The sequence below is a fragment of the Sus scrofa genome, chromosome 18 (assembly GCF_000003025.6).
Source record: "Sus scrofa isolate TJ Tabasco breed Duroc chromosome 18, Sscrofa11.1, whole genome shotgun sequence".
NCBI lineage: Eukaryota > Metazoa > Chordata > Mammalia > Artiodactyla > Suidae > Sus > Sus scrofa.
In genome coordinates, this window is record NC_010460.4 from 17,986,726 (window position 1) to 18,010,587 (window position 23,862).

General features: G+C 45.0%; 1 long non-coding RNA gene across 2 annotated transcripts in view; it reads left to right on the forward strand.

Annotated features, from left to right (window-relative positions):
- Nucleotides 1-23,862, forward strand: part of LOC110257572 — a 60,545-nt gene that overhangs the window by 8,941 nt on the left and 27,742 nt on the right. The window contains exon 1 of one of the 2 annotated variants that reach the window (XR_002340371.1): nucleotides 208-23,046. The exons of the other annotated variant lie outside the window; for it this stretch is intronic. This is a non-coding gene — a long non-coding RNA (uncharacterized LOC110257572). Of the gene's footprint in view, nucleotides 1-207; nucleotides 23,047-23,862 lie in introns of those variants that run through there. 2 annotated transcript variants of the gene reach the window in all.

Consider the following 23,862-nt stretch of genomic DNA (forward strand, 5'->3'; position numbering starts at 1 on the left):
ATGTTAAAGTAACTCCGTGGCCTCCAAAGGAGACGAGTTTTTTAAATTAATTACTTAATTTATTTTTATTTTTTATTTTTTTTGCTTTTTAGGGCCACACTTGTGGCATATAGAAGTTCCCAGGCTAGGGGTTGAATCAGAGCTGTAGCCGCAGGCCTACACCACAGCCACAGCAACGCCAGATCCAAGCCTCGTCTGCAACCTACACCACAGCTCACAGCAACGCCGGATCCTTAACCCACTGAACAGGGCCAGGGATCGAACCTGCAACCTCACGGGTCATAGTTGGGTTCATTAACCGCTGAGCCACGAAGGGAACTCCCCAAAGGCGACTGTTTTAAGGAGTTATTCTTACTTACGTGTTAAAATTGAGTACCTTTGACATACTGAACATGGCAAAGCATTACACGCCTATGGATTGTTGAGAGAGTACCTGTCTAGCTGCAGCGGAGCAGTGTGTGTTTGGGGCGGGGGGACGACCGTGAACTTGGAGGTGCCTGCCTCCTAAGCATATGGTGGCAGAGAAGAGGCTTCCTCACGTCTTTTGTGTTTCATTCCACAGGGACAGAATTTCTGTCCCGTAGCCAATGGTTGATGTCCCTGTGTATTTAACGTTAGTGTGGAGTGTTGCTCTGTGTCAGGCTCTGTTCTGGGAGCTGAGAAGAAGCTAAGCCTGTTGACTACAGACTCTGGATGCTGGTGCCTCCTTGGTAAGATCCTGTAGGTCTGCACGATGAGCTGGGTGCCTTTCTTGAGCATGACAGTGTGGGTGGGCCTGGACATGACGCTTGGAGCTAAGGTTCCGTACACATGTCGCATCAGGATGAACACAGAGAAGAGAGATAAAATGTATATAAACACACCACACATTTGTGGAAGTGCAAGATTTTCTCTGGCTGGGCAATCAGGAAATGCTTCCTGGATTGAGGAAGCTTTGGCCAGACGTTGAAAGAAGAGTGGAGGGTCTGAGTCTGAGGAAATGTGAGCAGAGGCAGGGAAAGGGATGGGAAGTACCCGTGAACAGAGTGACGGTGACTAATTTCTGGTTGCTGGGCAACAGTGTGTGTAGACGTGACTAACGGGAAGAGAAGCAGCAAAGGTCTGCTGAGGCCAGACCCAGGAGGGCTGCAAGGCTTCTGACTAAAGGATATAAACTGAACACCGCGTCACGAGAGCCGTTGAAGAATTTCAGTCGGGGGGTGACAGTAGCATCATCTGGTGTCAGCGTGCAGGGTGGCCTGGGCAGTGAGAAAACCAGAGCCGGGGAAGGCCAGTGGAGCTGTCGTGAGAGGGTCTAGGAAGCAGGAGCAGAGGGCCTGCGTGAGGGGGCGACTGGAATGGAGCAGACCGCCTGGAGGAGAGGGGGCGGCCGGTGGGCAGGAGGAAGGAAGCAACATTCCTCCACATCTTTCCACTCAGGTGCCATTTGTTACTTCCGCGCCATTTGCAGGCATTTCCCGACGTTATCTCGTGCGGTCTTATCCTAATCCTGTGAGGCTGGTAATTTTGTCCTTACTTCAGAGATGAGGAAACGAAGGCTCAAAGAAAGATTTGTCCGAAATTAGGACACAGCTGATGGGCGTCGAGCAGCACATCCCAGGCCTCCCTGATGTCCGCATCTGTGTTCTTTCTGCTGTAGGAGATTTTAAAGAGCACGAATGTGAGAGGGACGATGAGCTCTGTCCACTGTGCACGTGTTTAGTTAGGTCTTGGTGAGGGGTCCATCAGGCACCTGAAGAACGTGGAGCTGAACCTCGAGCCCAGAGTCATGAGGTGGGGGACAAGGGTTTGAGACTCAACCACGTGCTCGCCGAGGGTCCGTCCGGACCAGCCCCGCGTGGCCGGGCGCGTGGCGCTGCACGAGAGAGCCCCGGGCTTGCTTCACGGAACCACAGGCTGGTGAGGGGGACGCCACTCTGTGGGGTGACTGTCATGGGGCGTGCAGGTTTGCTACAGGAACACCAACCCGGGGGCCTGACCAAGTCTGGGGACCAGGGTGGCCTCTTAAGGAAGTTGTAATATTTACCATGACTCTCGCGTGAGGAAAGCCCAGGTGAAACATGAGAAAAAGGCATGTTATGGGCAAGGGGACTGGAGTGCACCAAGCCCCAAAGGCAAGAGGGAGACCCGGGGCCTCTGAAGACCTGGCAGCTGTGTGCAGCGGGAACGGAGGAAACAGGCGAGAAGGCAGGAGCGGTGGGCAGCCGCTCGATCAAGAAGTGCCCCTGAAGCTGCATTAGGGCATCTTGTCCTCTTCTGAAGGGCAGTATTCGTGATGTTAAGTATTGGAGTGATGTGATTAGACCCATGTTTTAGAAGGACCATTCTGTCTGCGGAAGAATAGATTTCAGGGAAGCAGGTCCTGGAAGCGAAATGCTGGTCAGGACACCATTGGACAGAGGATTCTGGATGAGAAGCGATGGTGATCGGATAGCAGGAGAGACTCTGGTAGGTGTTGAAGGATGGGAGGCGTGTGGCAGATTGGGGTTCGTTGGCTATGGACGAGGAGGGGGAGGAGTAAAAGGTAACGTGTAAGCTTCTGGCTGGACAGCTGGCTTGTTGCTGGAACTTTCCGAGGGCACACAGTGGAAAGGTCAGATTTGGGGTTTAGGATTAGTAGCTTTGGTTATCCTGAGTAACCAGTTGGTTTCCTGAGTAGTCAGTAAAGGGAGCTGAAGGCTAAGAGGGTGTGGTCAGAGGAGGGCTGTCAGAGCTTACCCTTTCAGAAGCAAAGCAGTTCAGATGATGAGAAAAGAACTGGGTCATTGAGTGGGCCGCTCAGGTCGGGGGAGGGCTGGCCCTGGGAGACGGGAAAGTTAAGGCGCTCACAGCCCCGAGCTGGGTGGGCTTTCCTGTGGCAGCTGAAGTCACGCACGTTGCTGGCAGGACCCGGAGCAGAGAGGGTCCGTGTGTAGGTGGGTGCCGGCCCAGGGACGAGGTGTGGAGCTTGGGCCCTGAGGTGTGCATTGAAAACACGCTTTGCAGGGACTTGGTGCCCAGCATCTGAGAGGGAAGAGGAGCCGGAGCACAGGGGAGGGAGGGGCTGGGACCTGGGACTTACCTCTGAGAGGGAGACCATGGAGGGGCTTTCAAAGAGAACAGGGAATTTCAGAGGCCTAGGCAGCCCTCGGAGGTTGGTGCCCGGCAGAGAAGGTGTTAACGCAGGGTTGAGGAGAGGGGACCATGAGCCACCCTACAACACTGAGCCCCGAGTCTGGAGTGCCTTTGAGGGAGCACCTGTGGGGTGACAGCAGCGGGGAGCCCACGGCATGGGAGTCAGTAGTGGGAGTGGGAGTCAGAAGGTACCCTATGTACTTGCAGCACATTTAGGTTGAAAGAAAAGACAAAGAGGCTTATGGTAGTTTGAGGGATAGAATCTCCTGTAGCATCTAAGAATGAATCCTCCTGTTTTTGAGTTTTTGACAGTCTTTTAGTATTGCCTGCTGTGTGTCCCTGGTCAAATTATTTACCCTTTCTGTGCTTCATTTGTAAACTGAGAAGCTACCTCCTAGGGTTGTTGTGAGGAATAAATGAGTTGAAGAGCTGTGTCTTGCACACAGTTAAGTGCTATGTAAATGGTAATAAAAGCAAAGTAGGAAACATGTATATCAACCATCACATTTTAGGCACTTTTCCCTGAGTATTCACAATAATTATATAGTGTCAGCAACAGCGATCTCAGGTCACACACACACACACACACACAAAACAACTCAGAGGCCCAAAGGGTTTTAAGTAACTTATTTCAGGTCATGCTGATAATGTGCAGTGGAACTGGGACACAGGGCTCCTTCCACCTGACTTTAAAGTCAGTGGTCCTCCCACTGGGCCGTGCTGTGTGCTGGGGCTGTTGCAGAAAGACTCGGAGCCTTCCGTGGCCAGAGGCCGCTGAGCGGTTGTACAGGGGCTGTGCATAACCCCACCCGGCTTGGTTCACTCATTTGTTTTATTCGTCTGGCCCTAATAAGTTTGCAGTCTTTGTTCTAGAAGCTGTCCCTTCTGTGGACTGGTATGTATTCCCCTGACTCTCCCTACTGTTCAGATGTCATCTTCTGTATCTGCTTGAAAGGCATCCTTCAGACATAGAACTCACCTCTTAAGAAATGCATGGCTCATCTGAATTTCTTGCCTTTTTTTTTTTTTTTTGTCTTTTTAGGACCGCACCTGTGGCATATGGAGGTTCCCAGGCTAGGGGTTGAATCAGAGCTGAAGACGCCAGGCTATGCCACAGCCATAGCAACACAGGATCCAAGCCACGTCTGCAACCTACACCACAGCTCAGGCAACGCCGCATCCTTAACCCTCTGAGCAAGGCCAGGGATTGAACCTGAGTCCTTATGGATGCTGGTCAGGTTCGTTAACCACTGAGCCACGATGGGAACTCCTGAATTTCTTGCCTTTAACCTGATCTCAGAAAGTGAAGTTGCTGTACATTTTGAGAGGTTTTTCCTGCAGCAAAGGAAAACTGAGCACCATCTATTCGGAAAGGAGAGTGATGGCTAATTTTCTGTGTCACCTTAGCTAGAGCACAGTACCTAGATATTTGGTGAAACACCAGTCTAAAAAGTCTAAAAATACCTGTGAAGGTGTTTTTAACTGAGATTAAATTTAAATCAGTAGATGTTGAGTAAAACAAATTATTCTCCATAGTGTATGTGGGCCTCATCCAATCTGTTGATGTCCTTCAGAAAAAAAGATTGTTGTCCCCCCAGGAAGAAGGAATTCTGCCTCCAGATGGCCTTCTGTCTGGAGACCACAGTGTCATCTTTTCCTGGGTCACTAGCCTGCCCCATAGTCACCTAAGTCAATTCCTTGAAATTCAACCTGCCAGTCTGTCTCTGCCTTTGTCTTTCTCTCTGCACACTCACACATACCACATCTTATTCGCTGTCTTTCTCTGGAAAACCCTGACTCATATAGACAGGAAGATACAGATGTTGTGAATTGTCCTGCTGCTGCTGATATTAGCCAAAAACTGCATCCGGCCTCTCTAGGCATTCTTGGTGTAGATGTATATTGCTTGTTGTGTGGACAAGAAAGTGAATTGTAGAAGGGATGTGGTGCTCCCACTGTGATGGAGAGAGCGAATAAGAGAGCAAGGAGAGAACGCTGTTTGCCCAGGCATGGTTCAGTTGCTCCCTTGCTCTTTGGCGCTCATATTCTCATCAGCAGGATAATAAAGTTACTAGGTTGGCCGTGCATAATTATTGCTCACATTTATGGATGATTTTCTATAGGTCGGGTCTAGCTTAGTTGCTTTACAGATGTTCATGATTTTAATTCTTAGAACTACCCATTGAGATAGGGACTACCATTGCCCCAAGTCCCAGAGAGCTTCTCGTAAGTAGAAACTAGATATTGTATTCAGTACAATTTATACAAGCTTATTTTTCCCTCTTAGAAATAGTTAAGTTATAATGATGATGACCAAAAGAATTACTGTCAATGGAAGAAGCCTAAGAATTTATATCCAGCTCAAGGCCTTGCAAGAATGCAGATTCATTCAGTAAAAACTCAGTTAACAGCCTGCTTTATTTCAGACTTCACTTCTTAGCTTTGGAAAGCTTCAAAGTAGGGCAGTTTACGTTTGGGAATGACCAGTCAAAATAGCAAGATAGATATAGGTAAGAATCTAATGTTTTAAAAATTTAAATGGTAAGAGATGGAGCATGCATCAAAACAGCTTGCTGGAGCTCTAAAATTAATAAATACATTTGAAAAGTGCACCCTCTCAGCCTTCTCAGACTCAGAATTTGGGGGGGTGCAGTTCCTCTTTTTGAATCTCTTTTTTGAATTGTTTATGTTTTTAGTAAGGAGGAAGAAAAAGGTCTCCTTAAGAAGCCATTAGGAATTAAAATTAATTTCAGAATTCAGTATTGTTTAGAATATGGTGAAGACTGATTTGAAAGGGCAGTGCCCGGTTTGGTCTTCCCTGGAAAAGAGGGACAGGCGTGGTCCCAGTCAGCCCATCTTTGCCATGGTGGGAAAATGGCGTTGCTTTCATTGTCGTTCTTTCATTCCCTTCCTTGCCAAGCCCAGTGGCTTCTGTTACAACATGTGGCAACTTCTCCCTTGGAGACTAACTCAGTCCATGTTGCCATAATATTTAAGGCCAGCTACAAAGGCATATCTTCCCCTAAACCCATGCCAAATCTAAATCAAACTGTCTTCTCCTCCTTGGCCATTTCAAGAGATCCAGCTCCTGTTTGAAAAGCACGAGAAATGCACAGGTCCCTTTTTGTTTCCTTGCCTGTTCCAACAGGTAAATAAACAAGGCACATCATGCCTAGTGCTGCTTTGATCTTGGTTGCTTCCTTCTAAAATAGATTCTGGGGCGTTCCTGTTACGACACAGCAGAAACAAATCCGACTAGAATCCATGAGGTTGTGGGTTCGATCCTTGTCCTTACCCAGTGAGTTAAGGATTTGGTGTTGCTCTGAGCTGTGGTATAGATCACAGATGCGGCCTGGATCCCATGTTGCTGTGGCTATGGTGTAGGCTGGAAGCTGTAGCTCCAACTGACCCCACCCTGGGCACTTCCATATGGTGCGGGTGTGGCCCTAAAAAAAAAACAAAAAAAAAAAAATTAAAATAGATTCTAATACCATGTTCATTTTAAGAATTGCAACTTAGATGCTCTAGAAAGAACAAAGCATATCTTAAGTCTGTCTACAACAAACTACCACTGTCGGTACTGATGGAGGAGAGATGAGTAACTCCAAAGTCATGGGCCTTCAACAGGTGCAGCTCTGAGCTTCTCCTGGACAAGCCTCAGCTTCAAGAGGCCTGGGCCCAGGCGGGGCAGGGAGACATCCCTATCCTTTGTGGCCTTGGACTGTCCACCTGAGAAAATGTATAGGAAGGGAGAAAAACAAGGAGTTCTGTTTTAGACACATTGACTTTGAGATGCCTGTTGTGATTCCAGGGATGATGTTGGCTCAGCAGCTGAATGTTCAAAAGTGTAATTCAGGGGAGAGGCCCCAGGCGGAGATACCAGCACTTGGATGGTGTTATTTCTCCAGCTGTTCCTAGAGTAGCATTTAACCCATCAATTGAGATTAATTTCTTGAAGTTCTATCCTTCTTTTTGTTTCTGATCAATCTACTTGCCCGGTCACTTTCCTGAAGTGTGGCTTATAAAAGAATAAATGAGACTGAGCCTCAAAGAAAGTAGGGGACATTGCCTCTATTACTACCTCTCTCTTGGTGTTCCGTCTGGTCCAAGTGAAACTCCCTATATAAATTTGCTTTGGGAACTGAAAAATATATATACGTACTATATTTGATTTTAATGCCTTGTTAACTGTTTGCTAATAGCTAATATTCACCTAGTGCTTACTTTACATGAATTAGCGCATCTGTCTTCACAACAACCTGTGGCAGGTAGATAGTCTTTTTTCATATTTTATAGGTGGGAAGAGTAAAGTTCAGCAATGGTAGACTCAGGATTCTCATCCACAGAGTTGGCTCCTAAAAGCTGTGCTCTTAGCTAATATGTGGGGCCACCCCGCTTTTCAGTGACAAGTTTTGCCTGGTTCCTTCAGCTTCAAGCTTTCAAAAATTTTAGGGTCACATTTCAGCGTGGGCACCATGAACCAGCTACAAAACGGCACTCAAGGCAAAGGACCCTGGCAAAGGGCCTTGTCTACACTGACTTAGTTTCACCACTGGGCTGGCCTCAGACCTCACAGGGCACTGCCCACCTACCAAGTCTCCACTCTGTGCCCATTTAAAATGATGCACTTAGGGAGTCCCTGTGGTGGCTCAGTGGTAACGAACCCGACTAGGATCCATGAGGATGCAGGTTCGATCCCTGGTCTCGCTCAGTGGGTTAAGGATCCGGCATTACAGTGAACTGTGGGGTAGGTCACAGACAAGGCTCAGATCTCACGTTGCTGTGGTGGCGGAGTAGGCAAGTAGCTGTAGCTCGGATTTGAACCCTAGACTGGGAATCTCCATATGCTGAGGGTGCAGCCCTAAAAAGAAGAAAATTAAAATGATGCACTTGATTTAAGTTCCTTGCCTGCAGCCACCCAGTGAGTCAGCAGTGGGCCAGGGACTAAGATTTGGGCCTCCTGCCTTTCAAGCCTCACACTTGCTTTGTGTTAATAAACGGTATTTATGCAGATCTGCCAGATATTTGAAAGTGCTTAATTTTACTGCAGTAAATACTAAGAATCCTTTTTAAAGCATGGAAACCAAGCCCCAGGCAGGGAAAACACGATTTGCCTTCAGAGCCTTTGACAAACTCACATTGGCACTAGGATTAGACCATAGCTTGTTGGCCTTGATTCCATCTCCTACTGAGGCTGGCTGAAGGGGTCAGGAGCCCTGCTGTGGCCACAAGGCCAAAGCTGGACCTGAAAATACTCTTGCAGATGAAACTGGAACACACGACGTCCTACCCACAGAGTCAGCACGTCACAGCTGACTGCCATCAAGGGATGCGAGGGGGAAGGTTATATTCCTGGGATACTGGTGGTCAGAACCGACTGCTCTCTGCCTTTCCTTCCTTCCTTCCTTCCTTCCTTCCTTCTTTCTTTCTTTCAGATTTTTATTTTCTCTCTGCCTTTCTTGGCTGTGTGACAGGTGCCCTGCAGTTACCTTCCTGTGGTTGTGAACGTGCCATAGGAAGGCCTCATCCATCAAGAAAAAGCTGTAGGCATCCAAGAGAAAGGGAGAAGGAATCGTGAATTGTAAACTACTTGAGTGCAGAGAACGCAGGGAGTGGTTTCTTCCTTTCGTCATCAGAAGAAGGCCAGACGTGCTGTAGACCCTCAGCCAGGGATACATTGTGATAAGCTGATAGAGAAACACTGAGAGGAAGTGTTCAGCAAAATGAAAGCTGAATTTCCAAGATGGGTCTGATTGTGTTCAGATGAGAGCGGGGTTTGAATGCAGCTTTCACCTGGAACCCTCAGCGTTAAGGTGCACAGGGCATGCGTTATTGCCTTAATTCTCACAATTCCCCTGGCAGCCTGGGATGGTAGGAGCTGATGTTCACCTCTGCGCTGACAGAAGGGCTTTAGGCAGTTGTGGCAAAAAACGGAGCCGATGAGGGGCTGCGCTCAGCTCAGCTGGTTAAGTTTCCTGTTGGTGGCTCTTCCTCCCCAAGATGCTTCAAGACTGCGTGCGATATCAAGTTGGACTTGTCTGTTCACACTTTCGCTGCGGTGCACGTGATTTTGTCGCCACTTCCTGCAGCCCCTGTCTGTTCAGAGCCTGAGCCTTTAAGACCTGGGGCTGCATCTCAGCTCTGTGGGTCACGGGCTGTGTGAGTTGGGCGAGTCCTCCTCAGTCCATCACAGCGTCAGAGGCCATGTCCCATGGGGAAGGACACCCTGGATGCTCCCCTGCCCCCCGCCCCAGAGCCTGGCGATAGGAGGCTTCCTGAGCATCCTCTTCGTGCCACAGTCTGCCTTCCTGGCTGTCACATCTGATGTTGTCCTCTGCCCCCAGCATCTCTGCTTGTGATTGGTCACGAGCTCCTCATCGAGAGGTGTGCTTTACCAGAAGCTCCATCTCTGTGTGAGTGGTAAAAATGAGGAGAATTTCTTGAGAACTCGTTCTTCCTTCACGTAAGCATAGCCAGAGTTAAAATCAGGCTTTGTATTTCTGAGACATACTGAATGAATAAATAGGGAAGAAATACTGGGCGTTTGTCACAATTCTTAAGCTGTCCACTTAGAGAAGCATAGCTCTGTATTTACACACAGATAATTGGAAGATTCAGTTACGGCTCGCTTTAGTGGCTGTCTGTGTCATACGTAATAATTTTCACTTCATGTTAACAGATCACTTAGGGTTACTATGAGATTTGATCAGATAATAGTTACAAAGACTTTTAAATTCTGTAAATGAAAAAATCTGATGAAACTGTAAAAGTGCTCCTTCTGTTCACTGAAACCAATACGGTTGCTGTTGCAACATTTCTTTCCTTTCCTTCTCTCTTTCCCTTCCTTCTCTCACTACTTCTCGCTTCTTCCCTTCCTTTCCCTCCTCTCCCCTCCTCTCCTTCCATCCATCCTGCGGGGTTTTTACAGGGATAACACTGACACTAATTCTGCCTTCATGGAATTTACAGACTAGCGGAAGAAACAGGCAGCTTTACAAGCACGCAAAGGTACTTGCAGGTTATGATGTGTTATGACCAAAAAAAAAAAAAAAAAAGGCATTACAGTAAAGAGTCTAAATAAAACCTGGTGTGTGCTCTCCCTCTCCATGTACATATTAGAAGCCAAGGAGAATGACAGAGCTGTTCTACTGTTACCTATCGGAGAGTAGGTTTATAAGCATAAAGATTTGGTTTTATAAAGCTACTTATCACAGAATCATTCTTGGAGATTAGGTATTAGGAGTTTGTTTTCATATAGGTAAAGAATAGATAGGTAGATAGACAGATGGATAGATAGATAGATAGGATTTTTCCTAACAAGCACAAATGACAATTGGTGAAAACTAATTTCTCATGTGTACATTATAAGATTGAATGATGACTGTTGGTTAAGTTGTAATAAACTGGAGGAGAAACTTCTATTTTTTTTAACAGATGAGTTTAGAGCAAGGATATACATATTCTCTGCCATTTTCAGAAGAGGAATTTGGAAAGGGAGAGCTCATTTCTGAAGTGTTTATGATAGCTGTCTGTTCCTAAAGAAAATTCCTGGAAAATTCCCATCACTGTCCTTAGACCGAAATCAGGGGTTGGCTCTGCTCCTCATATAAGGTTCAGTGGGCAAGGGAGTGTGAAAGAAAGACAGCATCCCTGCTGAGGATGGCCACCCTGGCTGGCAGGTCTGCCAGCTCAGCCTAACTTGTAGGCGGGGATACCTCTGAACGTGTGCTCGGAGCTCCAGGCTCAGCGTACTTCCTACTTCCTGTCACTTGAAAAGAGGGCTCTGGAGCAGGCTTCTTCCCAAGCCCTCCACTAAAGCAAGCAAAGAAGGTGGCATTTCCAGAGTTTAAATGCTGCCCTTGGGACAAACCTTGTCTCTTCTTCGATGGCCCTTCCGACTAAAAGCAGCCAGGATTTTTAAACCAACTGATGTTTATAGATTTCCAAGCAGAGGAGAAAATTAGAGCAGAAACCAATTAAAGCTGAATGGTATCTGTAAAATTACCTTTTTCTCAAGAGGAGTAGAACACGAGATCATTGAAAGTTTGTGTTTGTGATTGATTCTAATTATTCTTAAATAATTTAAAAATCATTTTAATGTTAAGAGTTCTCTTCATGTCCATATCACCATCATTACTTCCATGAGGTTCTAGATCTTTTGTAAACAGATTAAACCTGGTGCCTTCCTTCTGATGTGAATTAAATCTAGATCCCAATTGATATTTGGCACCTTCTAAATACCCAGATGGGCACAGCGCTTGCCTTGAAGTGAAGACGTGCGTGGGATTTTAATCACTTCATGTTTTATTTTTTCTCTTTTAAATATCGCCTTTTCAATAGTCGCTTCTTAATGAATGACTGATTGTTTACTGTGGTTTATAACCAGGAATTTGAACATTAAAAAATTCTAATCAAAATACAGATGGAAAAAATTTTCCCACTCGATCTCTCATCTCTCAGAATAAAAAATATTTTGTCTTCCTTTTGGAAACTTAATAGTTTAAGAAATCCCATCATTCTCTTCTTGAAAACTTTAATAAATCAGTTCAGAAGAAATTTAATTATAGTTCTTAAACTATAAAAACTCTTATAAAATAAAAACAAGGGTAGGGCTAGAATAAGTTTCACCTCTTGAGCGTAACTGCCATTTGAAAGAAAATGCAGTTAAAAAATAATTTTTGCTGCATATTCTCCATTGTTTAATCACCGAAAGCACTTGAACCTTTTTAAAACAGCAGGAGCAAGACACAGAGTTTATCATCTGCCCCAGGTAAGATTATTTGAGTCCAAAGACCCGATTCCAAAACAGGCCTCCGATCTCTACGGAGCACAAGAAATATCCAGGACGCCCTGAAGGCAGAAGCAGTGTCTTCTGTTGTAGGGAGTCGTAAGTGAGAGTCTGGATCAGAGTTATGCCCCCTTTTATCTTTGGAAGTGAGTACCTCTCTGTAGCAGATTATTCCCTTGAAACAAGATGTAACCACGGGGAAGTTATGGAAGTGTCCATCTAATGAAGAAAGGAAAGAGCTTATAAAAGGGGCCAAGTTGCTCAAGGGTGTTATTCCTTCTGCTCAACTTCTTTTCCAAGTACGAGCACAGACGTCATGGGAGCAGCTGTTTCCACTGCCCTCTGTTTGTTGTGCTGCTACGACACTCACACTCCTCAAAGGCGACACTTCAGGCCCCGGTTTTCCAGCTTCGGCTTTCCCAAAGGCCCCTGAGCACGGTGGGTTCAGGCTAGGGTCTGGGTTTGGTGAAAGTTGTCAGCGCGCCAGGGGCAAAGGACTGAACTTGGGACAAACCTGTGGCAACAGAAAGCTGTTCCCTGTTGCCTGAAAGCAGTGGGATAGTGCTTTCAGATCGTGCCTGCTGATCACCCGGTGTGTCTATAGTTAGCATGGCGTTTATAATGGAAATAAATGAGCCAGCACTCAGGTAGCTAAATATAATTTATAATTTTGATGTAAGGTTGAAACATGAAAGATCATGCTTTTCCAACTGCTGTGATGACTTATACAGACAACTCATTCTAGATAATGGTGAGTTAAGCCTGCCAGCCTCTGAACATTTTTCACCCATTTGTTCAAACACCTGCAGTTGGGTGCTAAACGTGCATGTTTCATTGCTTGAACTTAAATTATAAAATCCCTAAAGGATGTTTCTGTCCTAGAGAATAAGGTAAGTCTCTTGCAGAAGCGGTCTGCCTGCTCTCGTGAGCTCCTTGCCTCTCTCAGGGCCTTTGTGCCAGCCCCTCTTCGAAGAGGCCTGCTTTGAAATTCAGGAAACTCAGCTCTTCAGGGAAAATGCAGAGGTCTGAACCCTGAGCAAAATCACCACAGGCCTTCCCTGGGGAGTCCATTCTGTTAGAAATAAGCTTAAGGCAGGAGCTCTACTTTACCCAGATTTCTTGAAGGTGATGACGAGTGTGGTCTCAGGTCTGTTTTATCAGCACAGAGGCTGCCTCTATTTTTAAGCTCCAGACATTCACCTCTGCTGGGGCTGACTCTCTGCAGCCACAGAAAATACCCGAACGAGAGGAAAATGGGCCTTCCACAGAGCAGGGCGCTGTGGGCTTGAGCCCTGTTATTTGTCCCTCCAGTGGTTCCTAGCTGTTGTGACGTCAAGGCTTCCATTCAAAGCAGAGAAAAAGGAAACCGTGGCCTCTCTTCGCATCAGTAGCCCGTTCAAGCTGTTGTTTCTCAGGCATCCACAACGCTCTCTGTCTGGCAGAGCTGTGCATTCCATGCCTGGGTGACCTGGTTAAATGGAGGAAACCAAATGCTCTCTGCTGAATGCTCTCCAAAACAAGCATTCCACCCTGAGCTCCCGAAGCCCAGCCTCACTGCTTCTGAGGACTGTAAAAGGAGCCGTGGCGAACTCTGTATTATCTGCTTGCATATTCAGCTTCTACTTAGGCCTAAAAGCAAGCGTATCATTACCAATGGCCTTCATTAATATACACTGCAGCAAGATTATGCTGCCTTTGGGGTTAATGCTACAAAATCCTTTTAGGAAAGCCAGTGCTCTGTTAAAAACCTTCAGGAATCATGGAAGTCCAAAGCCACTAAATAGCCACTTCTTCCCATCACACGTCTGCTCACCTCATTCCCCAATGTCAGGTTTCCGAATTCTAGAAAGTCTCTTGTATTTACTTACATATTAATTTCACATGGTGCATTATTGAGCATGTATGGCTTCTCCATGGATATGAAAAAGAATCTCTACTGTATGGGGTAGATCACAGGCACTGGATTTTTCCTTACAAGAAGTATCAGCTTTCACTTTTCAGAGAGAAGACACTATTTCAAAGTATCACAGAGCCACGCTTTCTTTAGGAACAAGCCAAGGTCCCTACAGCAAACAACCATCCTGTGAGACCAAAAGCTCACTAATAATGAATTGATTGCTTAACTCACATATCTCAGAATTTAATTCACTCTTCAAAGGGCACACCTTCTTGGGTTTCTCTGGCATGGGAGACCACATTATTTTATTAGGGTCTCAGAGGTGGACCCGATCGTCACTAGAAAAAGCACAACCACCACACTTCCAGAATTGTCTCAGTTAAGTCAGTAGTATACTTTTGAGGTTTTCTGTTACAAATCTCATTACCTCTTTCTCAAAAATAGCCCCTCTCTTGAACCCTTGATTGAAGGATATTTGCAGAAGCCCAAACCATTTAATTTTATACACAGGTATATATACTACATTTTATGTCAGGAAGGATCTTGATGTACAGTGGGGCCTTTTTATTTTATTTTTTTGAAATTTTTTAATTTTATGATTTTTATTTTTTCCATTAGAGTTGCTTTACAGTGTTCTGCCAATTTCTACCGTACAGCAGAGTGAGCCAGTCATACATATACACATGCACTCACTCCTTTTTTCACATCAGCCTCCATCACGCTCCATCACAAGCGACTGGATATAGTTCCCTGTGCTAGACAGCGGGATCTCATTGCTTATCCACTCCAAATGCAGTAGTTTGCGTATATTAACCAGTGGGGCCTTTTTAAAGTGGATGATTATAAAATGAAGCTTCTTCCAGATGATGAACTCTTGTCTTTGGGGGAAAAAGTAGAGGTCTTCAGGTAACTGGATAAAAGGTGGAATCATGGAGTGAATCTGGTCAAGTTAGGATTTATACCGCAGGTTTACTAGACTCCGGTCTAGCTTTACCTACACAATCAGACTTGCCCAAAGGCAGGCCTAATCTCTGCCACCATGGATACAGCAGTGGGGCTGGGGCATAGAGCTGACGAGGGTATATTGTTTGTGGGTGCATTGGACTAGGTAAGCCTAAGAATCTTGAAATGAGAGGACACCTAGGACCTGACTTTCCTTTTGGGGCTAGAGAATTAGTCCTTTTGTGGTTCGCCACTATCTGCGTATCAGTAATCCCTTTATTCTTCCTCTTCGTATTATTACCATTTCATGAGGTCCTTATTATCTGAAGATAACTGCTACCAGAAAACTACGACTTTTAGAGAATTGACCTAAAACACAAATCAAGTATTTAAAGCAAACAGTAAATTTTTTTTAAAATTGGGATTAAATCTTGGAAAGTTTTTCAGAAGTTGAATCTCAGTTTGTTTTACATTATATAACATAAATTTCGGGTATGATACAGCAGTATGCTATTTCTTAGACCGAAGATTGAATGTTTGCTTCTGTGGCAGAATTCGAGGGTGATTTTTGTTATAAGCATTAATTTCTCCAAGGACCTCTGTTAGTCTTTTGTTACACAAACCATTTTTTTTTGAAGAGCCTACCTCTCGTGTAATCATTTCTGTTGACTTTTGCTTTCTCAGTTGTTAACTGTTCAAACTCCCTTTGATCCTTATTTGTCAGTGACTGTGTGTGACTCAGCCTCACCTTTATCAACTATGTGTAAAACTGCAGTTTCATGTTACAAGTGAACTACGCTCTATTTGCATTTTTATTCTGTGATACTAACCAACCAAGGAAGTGAGTGGGAATAGATGCTGAGGATTAAATAGATGAAGACAAGAGACGAAGTGGTCACTTCGTCATTGTTTTTAATATTCTGATGATCGGTGCTTCCTTAAGTAGCCTGGTAACCACTGGGACTCAGAGAATGATCACTCTAGTAATTAGGGACACCCCCTCCCATATTATGGTACATTTAAAGCACTCGAGATGGCTTAGTGGGCTTTATAATCAACCACATGTAGATTTGTATGCCATTCCTGGCACTTAATAGGTTTTAGGGCAAATTATGGACAGAACCTCAGGTTCTCGGTGTGTAATGTAGAGTCATAAAACCAACCTTGTGGAGTGGTCATGGGATTAGAGCCCATAAAATTCCTGGATATTGCATAGTGTATGCAGCTCAAGAAACATTATCCCTCTTAGGGCTGCTTGCATTTCTATCAGGTCTTGTAATTTAGGAGGCTTTGACATTCAGTCCAGGCTGAGGAACTTCAACTTCAGCAAAGTCACTGAAGAATTTTAAGGTGTGCTGTTACCCGAGGAAACTAAATTTCAGAAGATGATATTTGCTGACTCTGTCTGTCATGAATTAGATCGTATAATGAGAGCCATTTTCTTTATGCTGTAGGTGAGAACCCTGAGGCCCGAGGAAATCATATAACTTTCTCAGGACCCTGTGGTTTGCAGCTGGCACAGCCAAACCCAGGACCCAGTCTTCCTACTCTTGACTGTGCCTTTTCTGCCACAGTTGCTCATGGGCAAGTGAACCACTTAAAAAAGGCTGTCATACTTGTCCAAGAACTAAGTGAAGGAGGGCCGACATATTTCTTAGAAGTGGGAATGGCTGGAAACAAGTGTTGATTAGACCTGGCGACCGACTGGCTCAGCACTCCTCCGTTAAAGAAGGAGGTCAAGGGTCCAAGCTTTCCATCCCGGTCAGATGGCCATACAATTAATTAAACTCAAATTAGCAGAATTTGTTGGTTTTGTGGTTTCCCAATGAATTTAAAGGGACCACCCTGTCAGTTGCAAGTATTGACAGTAGGAGAAGGTGCCTGTGCTGAAGAAATATATTTGAGACTCTAATGCCGAAGAAGGACAGTTGAAACCGTTGTGCTCTGTAGAAGTATATGCACCTCTGTGTGTGCGTGTGCTCAACGGGATCTTGTGGCATATTCCCACGTCAAGGCCTTACTGCCCAGTTATCATTCTGCCCAGTTATCATTACAAACTGTTCTACCTCCGCCAGAAAGAAGCGCTGTTCCCATAGATTCTTCCGTGTCTGTGTGTTTGTTTTGTTGGATGGATCCTGCTGCGGCCCGGAGAGACAGACTTTGCTGGGCCCTGTTTTGTAAACAAATCTGTTCATGCACACTCTCTTCTATCATTGTATGTGTACACTGGCTCTGCTTTTCCCACCAGACACACAGAAGCCTAGGAATTTAGAAACTTGTTTTCGTCTAGAAGTGTGCAGGCATCCAAGAAAAATGTACACACGCATCTTAAATGTGCTCATCTACCCCACCTAAGTGTTTGACCCTTCTTGATTCTAACTTGGGGCCGTGAACTCGGCATGAACATCGCAGCCCACTACACACACAGGGTCCCCCTAGGGGGGCATCCTTAAGCTGCCACTAACCTATTGATGAAGCTCAGTAAATTGAGAAAGCTCTTTTTCACCCTTAAAGTTCGTGTGGGCCATAACTGGAATTAGTCCACCAAGATGATAAAGCATGATACCGGTTTTTCCAAGGAGAGGTGAAGACCCTTTCTCAGATTGGAATATGGACTTGTCATATGTATCCATACAGTCACTTCCTACCTGTAGTTTTTTGGATATTTCATTTACTATTCCAGCCAAGTTCAAGTTTTATGACAGGAAGTATGTGAATGGTTATAACAGGAGTAAATAACATTTGATTTTATGATTACAGTACAGGAAGTAACTTTTCACACCAAATCAATCTTGGAGGGGAAAAAAAAGTGCCTGCTTATAAATGTAACGTACATAAATTTCCCAAAAGCTCTGCTCTCTTAAGTGGAAATAAAACCAGAATGTGTTCTTATTTCTTTCTTTTCCTAATTTTTCTTATCAACAAATGTCTTTGTTTTGGGAAGAGGTATTTTTCAGTATTTTACTGTGACCCAATATGACAGGGACCCATTAAAAAAATTCTAAGTGAAAATAATAAGGCCAAACTTTATAGAATAAATAGCATGAAGAGCTTGAATACCCTTCTTTTCCCTTGAAGAGTAAAATAAGCAAATTATCAACCACCATCGAAGCCAAGGCGGGCCCCTAGCTTTTAATCCTGCCGATTTCCATGTTCCATAAACACGTGGGAAAGAGAGTTTCAGCAGCTCTGCAGATGAGCAAGTTTACGAGAAAAGAAAAAATTGAGCAGAACTTCAATTATGTCATCATAGGAGAACTTACATAGAGGCTTTGTTTTTCCCTGACTTGAAGAAAGAAAACAGGAAGGAAAGATTTTTTTCTCTCATCTTTCTCTGCTTCTGAAAGCCTGAGGCGCTTGTAGTGAGAAGCCGTCTAACTCACACATTCCTGAGGACTCATATTATACACATATGTGTCCCACAAGTGAGTGGATGCCTGACAGTCTGATCACGCTACCCGAGAAGGGCTTTGCAGTTCTAGTGCGGGCACAGCCACCGTGGGGCGCAGCCTTGGCAGAGGTTCGAGCCTTCCCTCTGGGACAGGAAGCCTCACTTCACCACACTGACTGAAAACCGGATCTCTAAGATCCCTTCTACCTCTAAAACTCAGTACCACACATTTTGCAAAGAAGTCGTTTAAGCAAATTACACAAAACTGTTCTCGGGAACAAACAAATGTGTTAGAGTTACCGGTACTTAGTTCCCATTGGTGTTTTTTGAATTCTGCAGAGAATATATTTGCAAGTGGCACGCGTAAAAACCTGCCTTGAGTAATATTCAAGGCAGTTTCGTAAGAGAGGTTTCACCTGACACTCATCGAACCCTGGTGCAAGGGGCAGACGTGCTGAGGGATGGCTCCAGCAGAGCCGGCAAGGGCAGGCTCCCTGGATTCAAATGCCACCTCCAACCACCTGCTGATGGCGTGACTCTGGACAAGTCTTTCAACTCCTAGGGGCCCTGTTTCCTTATCGGTAGGAAGGGAATAACTAAAGAATCTCGAGTTGCCAGGGGGATTAAATGAACAGATCCCGAGTAGTTTCTTGGTAGTGCCTAAACCGGTCCTGGGCGTCAGTTGGCTTTTAGCACAGGCTATTAAACCGGCTTAAAGAGGTTGGGTGATCTGAACCAGGGCAAAGAGCAGCTCAGAAAAGAGGTGGGAGTGGAACACGAGGCCCCCTGACTTCCCGTGTTGGGTCACGTGCCCTTCCTGCTTGAGGCCACACCCCCTCCTTTCTATAACAGTGCCGCCAAAGAGTGCACTCCTTCCCGTTGTTTAAGAGCAAACTTTCAGTCAGTGACCACTATGAAGAACATTTGTGACAGGGTTTTGTTCCGTTTGGGGAAGTGAGGGGACGGTGGGCCCAGGGGTCTGGAGAGCAGACACTGATTCTGTAAACTTGGGCTTGAATGATGTCCACAGCAGAACAAATTACAGCAAGACCTGAGTGTCCCTATAGTCTGATCCCATTTTAAATACCCAACCTTAGGAATGGTCCTTCCCCCTCCCCCATTTACAGGCGTTCCTAGCAGGCCACAGCTTCTTGGCGACAGTCACGTCTGTTGGGTTCACATTCTCTGTGTTATTCCCCACAAGCATGTATTTTTATGATCTTTATCCTATTTTGCTCTACTTTTCCTTTCTCTTTTTAAGACATCAGCATTGGCCACCCAGGACTTAAGAGGAATTTTCATATAAAGCACAGTCTGTGATGGGAACAACTTGCACAGGAGCTTTGGGAACTGTGAACCTCTGTGTGAACGTGACACAGGGAGAGGGGACATTAGATATGCTAATATTTGAGTAGCCTTCTGGCCTCTAATTGTTCACCAGCCTCAATCAATAAGATTTTTGTAGGTCGTAGGTATGTGCAGTTGCACCCCGTGTAGGGTTCCTGTCCTTTTGACGTTAGGCTGGGTGTTCCCCTGTCTATTGAGCAAGTTCCTAAGGTCTTGAGAGTGAGGGCAGAGGGATGCCTGTTGTATAGCATCGTTGGTTTGCGTTAAATTCTTCAGTTCAGTTATTGATGCTGTTTTTATTCATCCTCAATTTGAAGATTATATTCATGCCATGCAAGTGGTTTCCATATTCTTCTTTTTAAAATATCAATACAGTAAAATTATAAAAACATACCACATTCATGAAAGTTTCCTTCCAGAGTATAGATGCAGATGGTATTATTATTATTATTATTATTATTATTATTATTATTATTTTGCTTTTTAGGGCCTCACCTGCAGCATCTGGAAGTTCCCAGGCTAAGGGTCGAATTGGAGCAACAGCTGCCGGCCTACACCACAGCCACAGCAACGCAAGATCCCAGCCGAATCTGCGACCTACACCACAACTCACAGCAACGCCAGATCCTTATCCCACTGAGTGAGGCCAGGGATAGAACCTGCATCCTCACGGATACTAGTTGGGCTCGTTACCACCGAGCCACAATGGGAACTTCCTGGTTTTAGGAATTTTTTTTTACATGTATTCTTGATGTTTATCTTGAGCGTTCAAAAATGAGAAACATAGGAGCTGAGGTTTAAGTAGCAAATTGTCACCACATTAGAAATTAAGGGCTTAGCAGAGTTCCCATTGTGGTGCAGGGGAAACGAATCTGAAAAGGAACCCTGAGGTTGCGGGTTTGATCCCTGGCCTCGCTCAGCAGGTTAAGGAACCAGTGTTGCCGTGAGCTGTGATGTAGGTTGCAGATGTGGCTCAGACCTATCTGGTGTTGCTGTGGCTGTGGAGTAGGTTGGCAGCTATAGCTCCAATTAGACCCCTAGCCTGGGAGCCTCCATATGTCACAGGTGTGGCCCTAAAAAAAAAAAAAGTGAAAAGAGGAAAAAAAAGAAATTAAGGGCTTAGCGATGCCATGTAACAAATTACGTGAACACATTGGATCTGTTTGTTTTTATTCTTTGGTCTCATTAAGTGGAAGCTTGTGTTTTTCTCCTCCTGCCATCATGAACCGCCCCCCCCAATTCCCACCCAAGATAGAAGCGCATTAATAGCCTGAAAATAAAGGACAGGCTTTTTCTAAGCTCCTCTTTTAGCAAACTGTCTACTAGTCCCTTCAGAAAATGAGCTCTGTCACATTGATGCTCTTTAAGAGAAAAGCAATTTTTCTTACTCAATTTGCCCAATTGTCAAGAAATTCTACTCTGCTATAAGTGATCAGGTTTGGTTAAAGTCGAGAGAAATACATACAAAAGGTCATATTTTACTCCTTTGTGGTTGGCTTTCAAAGGATGCTTTGATTCGAAAACCAAGCAGTCACTGTTAACATGATGAGGTCTTAAAACAAGTGTTTTTCTGCCCCCATCACAGACATATCTGAAAAAGGCCCCTCTTCTCCCAAACCCCAGGGATGACACTCAGAGGCTGTGTCTTCAGTGTCTCAGCGCCCAGGAGGGAAGATCATTTCCATATTTGAAATTTAGGGGCAAGCGGAAATAACTTTGTTTTTCTCAAAGGGTTAATACTCTAAACAGCTTCAGATTGGTTCACTCGCATCTTAAAATTACTTTTCTGGTCACGCGCACTGAAGGTCTAAGCATTTGTGAAATGTCTTTTTCTTTTTCTTCCTCCCGATGCTGTGCTGTTCTCTTCTGGCTGTCTTAATTACACAAGGGTTGAGAAACCAAATTAAAATTAGGCGTGGCTGGTAAACAGCGATCACGTTGCCTGCTTTCAGCTTTGCTTGTTGGAGTTACTTCTCCTTGTATCACTTTCCTTCCCACTTTTTTTTTTTCCAAAGGAAATATCATGAGCTCTTTTAGAAATACTCACAGGAAGTGAGTGTCCACACGCCGGTTATTCACCAGCTGAGCGCTGACAGGTGGAGGTACTGCTGCTGCCCTCCCAGATTTATTTGAGCATTTCCACCAGAGCAGGGGAGTACTCGGGGTATACAGACCAAAGGGGTTTTGTGTACTGAGGGAGTTGTGAGAGGAAATTGGTCATCGCTCGTCATCGTGGTGGACAGTGACTCAGGGAGCTGTGATGAGGGGTCAGCAAGGCACGTGGCCGCCGTCTCTGAGGTCTCTGCTCCCTACTCAGGGGGCGGGCTGTCTTCTAAAAATGAATGCTCCCTCCACCGCCAGCAACGATTCTTGTGCAGTGAATCACTTCCAGAAATGAATAGCCACAGTTTTTTGGAATGAATGTTGTGAAATCCCTCGTTTATAATGGCAGGTTTTCCGTTGGTGGTTTTTATCAGAGAGAATTTCTCAAGATCAAAACGAAACCTCCTCTTTACAAAGAAAGAAAGTACTCTCGATACAGAAAGCAAAAGTATTTCCACTCTCCTCCTGACGAGCTGTCACAGAAGATCTCTGTACCTGTGTTTAGAGATCCACGTCCATGTACTTGCCTGAACGCACGAGTCCTTGAAATCACGAGTTCATTGCCGTAACTGGTGGTCTCCTATGCAGCAGGTTGCTAACTCCGAGCAGTGTTATGTGCGGTGAGTAGGTGGTAGACTCCGAAGATCATTGCTAATCCAGTGTTCGTCCTCTTGAGTCATGGATTCAGAGGACTGCCAGCAAGCTCTTAAATACTTGCTGTGCCTTATATGATTTAATGCATGGAGCTGCAAGACTCCCAGAAGCCTGTGAAAGGTTTTGCAGAGCGTGGATTAATTGAATAATCTTTTGAATATACTAGTCCTTGGGAGGAAGAAAGGATGTCTTACAGAAGGAAGCAGTTTGTGGGTCTCTTAGAGCTACAGTTACTGCTCTCCTGTATTTTAAGTGTCACTCTATCCTCTTGTGTGAAAGAAATAAATGACTGCATGGTTTAATGGAGAAGAAGTTACGCCAGCTCTTTTGAAATGAAGAGACCTTCACCCACGTGTTACTCCTCGCTGGACTGTCGTCCTCCTGCCTCTTCACACAGAGCAAGTTTCCACGAGCGAGGCTCCCCGTCTGGCAGCATCAGTGATGCGCCTCATCCAGAACCCAGTGGGCCCGCCATGGGTTACTGGCAGCACTTTTATCGAGGGGCAAAGAGAGGAAATCCAGTTCCTGGAAACAGGGAGTGCAGTTTCAGAAATCCTTCTCCCTCCCGAGTGGAGAAGTTGTTTGACCTACTGACTCATTTCATAGGAATTGGGAAAACAACCTAGTGTGGTTTTCATTGTTCATCCTGGAGGCTTCCAAAATCTGCGTCTGTGCAAATAAGATGAGCTGGAGAAAGGTAGTGTTGCCACTTGCTGTTTCTACCTGCCTGGTCTCCCGATGGGATTCAGTCTCTTGCTTCCAGCGCAAGTCCAGCCTGTGCCTGGGGCTCCGTTGTGTGCCTGTCCAGTGGTGAGTACGGATGACAGCATTGTCTGATTTTATGAGTTCTTGCTTCTAAATTTCTAAATGGCATTTCATCGCAGGAAAAGCTTTAAAGAGCCTTTTTCCCCCGGCACATTTATATTACATTTTATATTGACCTGTAGAAAATACTCTAGGTGTGGTGATAATTATAAAAAGACCACAGAACCCGTAGACAACAATGAAAGTTAAGAGTTAAGAGATGTTTTGAAAAACAGATTTTTTTTAGCGTATTGACACGAGAGCAGTTTTGATTTTGACACATTTATATTAAGTGATTTTTGGGGGTAGTGTTATTTATAACACAAGTATGGAAGATAATAGTATATTTTAACAAAATAATATAATTACTACTAGTTAATAATGAAAGGCATGTCTTTCTGGCTAGCAGCATAATGTTTACATGCAGAGGATCTTTTGATTTATGACATTTTGGTTTTAATCTACTGTTATCAAATAAGCTAAAAGTATCCAAAGAAGACAGAGTATATTAACTTGGATAAAAGTAGAAGCTGAGAGGTGCTTGAAGTGATTAATATTTGAAGTGTTAGATTATGGCCTCCGTATCATTTCATTTATGCCAAGTCCCCCAGATCATACTCAAGATATGATCTTCAGCATTGCAGCTGATGCTTAGTGTATAATTATCATAGAGTTTCTCATTCTCTTCGGAGATGGCCGAGGAGAACGTTGACTTGGTCACACTAGCGCTTTCTCTTCAGCAAACAGCGTTGCATGTGAAACGCCTTAGAGGCGGAGTTCTTAACCTTTCCAGGGTGTGGGGCCCCTGTGAGGTTGCGATGG